This window comes from Ursus maritimus, unplaced genomic scaffold (assembly GCF_017311325.1).
Source record: "Ursus maritimus isolate PB19 unplaced genomic scaffold, ASM1731132v1 scaffold_10, whole genome shotgun sequence".
NCBI lineage: Eukaryota > Metazoa > Chordata > Mammalia > Carnivora > Ursidae > Ursus > Ursus maritimus.
The window spans coordinates 36773297-36781175 of NW_024423344.1; positions in this window are offsets into that span (position 1 = coordinate 36773297).

Below are 7879 nucleotides of genomic sequence, written 5' to 3' on the forward strand. Positions count from 1 at the left end.
AGAGGTGAAAAGTGTTTACCACCCATGATTTGGATAGAGCAATTAAGGCAGGGGCATTCTAGGCAGAGTGTAGAACATGTGCAAAAGATTGGTCTTAGAATTTGTGTCCAATAGAAAGTGAGGATTTACGCTGAGTAATAGGGAAAGGAGGTTGGATAGTTACAGTGTGGATCCTAGAAGATCGTAGATGCCCATTTAGGATATTAGTTTCACCTGGTTACTGAGAACCAGGGTTTTTTTTTTTTTTAAACTGCTTTAACTGCAGTGTGGTTGACTTATGAAAAGCTGTACATATTTGTGTAGACGACTTGATGAGTTTGTAGCTAAGTATATACCCGTGAAACCACATCTGTGCTATAAACGTATCCATCACCTCCAAAAACTTCCTCCCACCCCCTTTATTAGTATTCTTTTTTGTATGTATAAAAACACCTAACATAAGATCTACCTTCTTTGCAGAATTTTAAGTATAAGATACATTATTGTTACCTATAGACTTTATGCTATACAATAAATCTCCAGGACTTACTCATCTTGTATAAATGAAACTTTACCCTTTGACAAATATTTCCCATTTCCTCATCCTGCCTCTGGAAGCCACTATCCTACTCTCTGCTTTTATGAATTTGACTCTTTTAGATTCTTCATAAATGTCGTGTAGTATCTGTCTTTCTATGTCTAGCTTATTTCACATAGCATAATATCCTGCAGGTTCATTCTTATTGCTGCAGCAAATAGATTTTGAAGCAAAGACATGACAAGATAATGGAGTAAGTAATGTTAGATTTTTATGTAAGATTGATAGGAAAAGGAACTTATGTGGGGTTTTGTCATTACCTTAGAGTTTAGCATCTAAAACACTTCCCAAAAATTTTGGGATTTTCCAGCTTATATGGCAGAGCTCATATCTCACTATTGAATGCAAAATTCTCACAGTCCTCTGCAGCTAGGGAGTGGGCACATATTCTACAAGGCTACCATGAGGAAGTCAGGTGCACACTGGATCCAATCTGGTAATGGGTGGCAGTCCATAGTATCAGCAGCACCAGGAGCAGCAGAAGGAGCTATTTCCTCTTTCCAGGGAAAGCAGAGGCAACAATATACCAAGTCAGTGCAATTGGCAAGACAAGGGATAGTGGTGTCTGTGCCTAATAGAGAGGCACGAATGTCAACAGTTTTTGCAGCATTATGCTGCAGCTCTTGGCTGTTTAACCCCAGCCACAGTTTGGGGTTATTTTCACGACCCTTTCAAAAAATGCCACTTTTGTGTAAGTGGACCAGATTGGTTCCTGTTGCATGCAGAACTGATCCAGGGGCATTCTAGTGAGAAGAATATAAAAATGATTTAGCCGTGTGCAGGTGGACTCCTGAGCAAGTGTGATAGGACAAGTAATTTTCAAGAATGAGTGAAAAGTTTTGGTGTCTGATTGTAAGAATAAAGAGTGGGAAGTTTTGTTTTTTTTTTTTTTTTAAGATTTTATTTATTCATTAGAGAAAGAGTGAGAGAGCACAAGCGGGGGGGAGGGGCAGAGAGAGAGGGACAAGCTGAGTGGTGAGCCCAATGCAAGGTTCGATCCCAGGACCCCAAGATCATGGCCTGAGCTGAAGGCAGACGCTTAACTGACTGAGCCACCCAGGTGCCCCAAGAGTGGGAAGGTTTTTAAGTGCTAGGGTGAGCTACTGGAAAAATACTGGAGGACATTAGTGGAGGGGTGATCAGTGGGATGTGGGGAGCACATTGAGTTATTCCACGTTTGAGATGCTTTTCTCTGTGATTAGACCATCTGTGCTTGCTCATCGGCTCCCACTGAAGGCAAGCTCTTACTGCGTCACAGAGTGGCAGAGAGGGGTCTCACCATACTTGACTTAGAAAGGATGGTGCTAGATCCTTAAGGACATTCCTGAAGTGTAAAATTGGCAGGAAGCTTTTAAAAAGGTTTATACCTCCAAGGGGCAGAGGAAAAATTTAATTATAAGTTTTCTAAAGTAAATCCTCAAATAAAAGGGAGGGAAGGGGGCCTAGAGTCAGTAAGAAATGTAAGGTTTAGTCAAGCTGAGGGCTACCCCTAAATTCCTAATCAATTTCCTGGTCAGTTCTAGGAGGAAGGAGAAACACAGGAAAAACTGAAGTTATTTTTATTTTCCAATAGATTGATGGGATGGACTCACAGAGTCAGAAATAATGTCTTTGTACACCTGGCCTGGCTACTGAGATTCACTAACACACACATTAAAGATTAATTATTTTTTTCCCATTTACGTACTCCTTAGACAGTTTTTTAAAGACTTAGCTATTTATAGCCCTCCCAGACTACAACTAGAGTCATAAACCAATACCAAAGCTTTACCAGCTTTTTTTTTTAATTCAAATCTATACACATTGGTAAACCAATAGGACACTAGGGTTGTTTTCATTATTTGTAGGAAAATCAGTAAATAGATCAGTAAGCAGCTATAAACTCAATAATCAACTTTAAAAAGAATAATTTAATAATTATGAACATGTATATGAGAGAAAATGCAAAATCCACATTTAAAATTATATAAATGATGAATTTTAAATTGATGTGAATATATTGTATGAGATGTGAATATATTTTATGAGATGGTTAATGTTGGAATGTACAATTGTGTGTGCATAAAAATGGAATATATATTTAAGTATATTAGAATATAAGTACCAAAAAAGATTCCAGAAATCACAAAATAACAGATGAGTGAAAATATACCAATAAATTCCAATAAAATTTCTCCTCAGTTACATTTATTTCCTATTTTCTTTTTTTTTTTTAAAGATTTTATTTATTTATTCGACAGACATAGAGACAGCCAGCGAGAGAGGGAACACAAGCAGGGGAAGTGGGAGAGGAAGAAGTAGGCTCATAGCAGAGGAGCCTGATGTGGGGCTCGATCCCATAACGCCGGGATCACGCCCTGAGCCGAAGGCAGACGCTTAACCGCTGTGCCACCCAGGTGCCCCATATTTCCTATTTTCTAAGTGATTTCCTGATTAATCCATAATGTTAGTTAATCCATAATGTTAGTAAATCCATAAATTGGTATTTTACTCTCTTGCTTTCATCAGAAATTTGAGGTAATTTAAATTAGGAGGTTTAAGTTCCGCTAAGTGTTCTTCTAAGTAACCAAATGGAAAAAAGTCAAAATTAAGCAAACTGGATGCTTTCTAATGTACTGAAAATTGATTTCCACTGGACACATTTTCTTCACTCTAATTTTTTTTTTCATGTTAACCCTTTATTCTGAGTTTTTTTCCCCCCTGGAGAAGAACGTCAGTCTCTTAGGAAAACAGTATATAACCTGCTTCAGTAAACCTAAAGATATCTGAGGCAATTAAAGTGTTTGTGTAATACAGTCACTGATTCAGTTGCAACACACTCATTTCTATTTTTATATTTGATTTGAATATGGCCTATTGTCCTTGTCTTTTTTTACCCCCTCTTATTCTCTTATTCAACTCTTGGTGGAGAAAAGGCCTTTTTAAAAAGTTCTTTTTTCTTTTTCTTTGTTTTTTTTTTCTTTTTTTCTTTTTTACCATAGTAGACCTGTGCTCAAGAAGCAGGAAAAAGGTTATATTACTGTCTTCTCATGCCAAATGTCCTTGGTTAGTGCATTGACTAATAAAAAGTGTTTGTCTTCAAGTGTATTTTTATTTATGCAGTAAATGGTTATTGAAGTTGTGTATAAGTTGAATTTTTAAGACCTCAAACCATGTGTTAAATACGTGTAGGAATAGCTCTGTATAAATTGCCATCTAGTCTCTAAGAAATGCTTCTGTCTGGTTCTGGTGTCTTGTATGTTGGCCAAGGAGCAGAGCTATACCTTCACTCTTTCATTCCTTTACCCTCTCCTGCAAGTTTGCAATAGCTTGTTTGAAAAAATATTTCAAGAAATGACTGTGCATAAATGATCCCCCTATTTAAAAGGTTTCTTTATTTCCGCTTGTTGTGAGTATCTGTGAGAGAACTAAAAACAAATGGATTATTCCACTGCCAAGTTCACTTACTGTCCTAGAAATAGAGTGTGAATTTTATAAAATAAATGGGAAGGTATAGAAAGGAAATTAATATCAAACGAGGTCTTCATCTAATAATACTCAACTTTCTGCAGGAAAATGTTGCTATAACTCACATTATAGATGAAGAAATGAGGTTTAGAGAATTCTCGGATTTGGCAAAGATAGTGCAGTGTGAGGTCAGATTTCTTTTTCTTTTTTCTTTTTTAATATTTATTTATTTGAGAGAGAAAGAGAGAGTGCACTCGAACAAGCGAGCAGGGGGTGGGAGCAGAGGGAAAGAATCTCAGGTGGGGCCCGGAGCCTGACTCACAGGACTCTATCCCAGGACTCATGAGATCATGACCTAAGCTGGTATCAGAGTCAGACACCCAACCAACTGAGCCACCCAGGTGCCCCAGATTTCTAAATCCATCCTTACAGTAAGCTGCTTCCTATAATGATAACAGCTCACGTTTATTAAGCACTTAACCTTGTGCCAGAAATTCTTCTAACTGTTTTAAAAGTGTCATTGCTCTTTAGCCGCACCTGTGGTTGAATACTTTGGGATTATGATTCATTGTAAGGAGGAAGAGCTTACATCATGGGGAACCATGGAGCATCTCAGTGGGAGATAATTAATAAGATTTACAGATTTGGGCCTATTATCCTGTTATTGGTGATTTTCAGGAAGATTTAAGGAAGCAGGGCTTTGCTCCAGATTGGATGCTGTCAGGAAGTGGGGGTATTTCTGTGATTGGTTATGCTAATCTTATCTAGAAGGAGGGAAAGCTAGAATGAGGCCAAAGCTATAATTGTGAAAGCAGTCACTCATTTGGCAGGATAAAGGAATGTTTGGGGTATTTTTGTTGTTTGGCCAATGTTCAGGTTTTCATCTATGTTTAAGCATGATAATAGAGTGACCTTGTTTTGGTTTTGAACCATCATAGTCATAGTAATACATGGCCTTTTATGATGTTGATATTCTATAAAATTGTTTATGTTTGGGGCATCTGGGTGGCTCAGTCATTTAAGTGTCTGCCTTCGGTTCAGGTCATGATCTCAGGGTCCTGGGATGCAGCCCTGTGTGGGTCTTTCTGCTCAGTGGGGAGTCTGCTTCTCCCTCTGCCCCTCTGCTTGCTCTCTGTCTCTTAAATTAAAAAAAAACAAAAACTGTTTAATAGGAGAAAGCCAAGGCCTAGTTGACAGTACAGAGCAGTTCCCAAATGTCACAGGCCACCTTTCTCATTCTTAGCCCCCACTTTAGGCCAAGTGCAGATGAAATCAGGCTTCAGGACATTTGTCCATGCCATATGGATTTCTGCCATTGTTGAGATTTTATTAACCAGGAGTTTCTTCAGAGAATATAGTCTGTGGTTGCACTGGAGGCAGTCTCTCTGCCTTTCTTTGTTGTAGAACGAGTTGTTGAGGGGGCAGTGGCTGCACAGATACATTTAAGACCCTGAACAGGATCCATCAGCTGGATGTAATACAAGCAAAATGTATTACAGAAACAAAATGATTATTAGTCCTTAAAACAAGCTTTAAAGTCAGGAATCTAGATTATAAAACCCAGGCAGTATATCTGCTGGTTCTGAGAAAGAGTTACTGTAGACTTCTTTATTACATTAAGATATCGAGAGGAAAAAACCATTAATATCTATAAATAGGTGTTAAATAAATTATAGTGCATTAATAAAATGCAACACGTTTCACCCAGTTAAAAAGGGTTTTGCAGATAAATATCCATTAGCATTGATAGGTATTTATGAACTATGGTTAAGTGAAAAATTCAAGTTACTAAGCAGAATATTGACATTACTATATATGCATAGAAAAATGTGTGAAAATAAGTTTATGAAAGTATTAACAGTAGTTATCTCTAAGTGGTGGACTTGTGGGAGATTTTAAATTTATTTCATCTTTTGACTTATCTGTGGATTCTCATTTTTCTATGGCCAAATGTGTTGCTTTTATAATGAGTAAAAAAAAGATAAACAAATATTTCTTTACATGATGGAATTGTGCTTGATTTCTATTTTTATGCATTTTGTGATTTTTTTCTTTTTTTTTAATTTATAATGATTTTTTATTATATTATGTTAGTCACCATACAGTACCTCCCCAGTTTCCGATGTAAGGCTCGATGATTCATTAGTTGTGTATAACACGCAGTGCACCATGCAATACGTGCCCTCCTTACTACCCATCACCAGTCTGTCCCATTCCCCCATGATAGTTGTCTTTCTCTGCTTGACTTATTTCACTTAGCATTATCTCCTCCAGTGCCGTCCATGTTGTAGCAAATGTTGAAAACTCCTTCTTTCTGATAGCTGAGTAATATTCCATTGTATATATGGACCACAACTTCTTAATCCAGTCATCTGTTGAAGGGCATCTCGGCTCCTTCCACGATTTAGCTATTGTGGACATTGCTGCTATGAACATTGGGGTGCATATGGCCCTTCTCTTTACTATGTCTGTATAGTAGTGCAATGGCTACTATACCATTGTAATTTAGCCAAATACCACAGAATGACTGTACCTCATTCAAATAAAGATGAATGAAGAACCCAGTCTTTCATCACTGCAAGGCTGTAGCAAGATTCTCCAACACCACTGCTGGGCTGGTGTCAGGGAAGGTCAGATAAGAAGGCAGGACTTTCGTTGCTGCTACCAGTAATAAGCCCCACCCACAGGTATTTGTGGAGAATTTGGACGTCTACCCACTCATGGCCATAATGAAGCATCCTTCTCCATCCACATCATAGGACGCTGGTAGAGTAAAGACTTGAATCATTTTTCACAATAATGATATCAACCTCAACAGGGTGTTAGTAGAGATTACATGGGGAGCCCACCCAGAAGTAATGAGGTACCAAGGTCACCGCAGGTGCCACTGGAGACCAAGTAGGGAACTCAGGTGTATTAGTTTCTTATAGCTGATATAATAAATTACTACAAAATAGTAGCCGAAAACAGAAATGTATTAGTTACAGTTCTGCAAGGTCAGAGGATGAAATGGAACTGTCAGGGCTGAATTCTTTCTGGAGTCTCTATAGAAGAATCTGTTTCCTTGCCTTCTCCAGCTTCTGGGGGCCACCTACATTTCTTGGCTCATGGTCCTTTTTTCAGTCTTCAAATTCGGAAATAAACCACTTGTAGATCACAGATTCTGACACTCTCGTGTCTCTTTGACTTAAAAGGACCCTTATGATTACACAAGCCCACACAAGTAATCCGAGATAATCTTAGCAATCTTACTTTTATCTGCAACTTTAATCCCCTCTTGCCATGCAGCATAATATATTCATAGGTTTCAGATTTTAGAACTTGGGCATCCATAGGGAGAAGGCATTATTCTTTGTCACACTAGACTTCTGCCTCCATCTGGCAGTAATGAGACAACATCCCACCCCTGCCAGAGTACTGTCAAAGTAAGCCAGTGAAAACAGAATGGTTAAATAAAACCAGAGTTCATAATATAACCTATAATTGTACAAGTTCAGTTGAAAATCACTTATACAAAGAACCAGGAATATCTTCAAAGAATGAAAAAATACAGGTTAAGTATGCCAATATCAGGATAATCGAGTTGTTAGAATTATTTGAAAAAGATTTTAAATTAGCCATGATAATCATTGAACAATTAAGAACACACTTGAAGCAAATGAGTAAATAGAAAGTGTTCAGGGGCGCCTGGGTGGCGCAGTTGTTAAGTGTCTGCTTTCCGCCCAGGGTGTGATCCCAGGGTCCTGGGATTGAGCCCCGCATCAGACTCCCTGCTCCTCTGGGAAGCCTGCTTCTTCCTCTCCCACTCCCCCTGCTTGTGTTCCCTCTCTCGCTGGCTGTCTCTCTCTCTGTGTC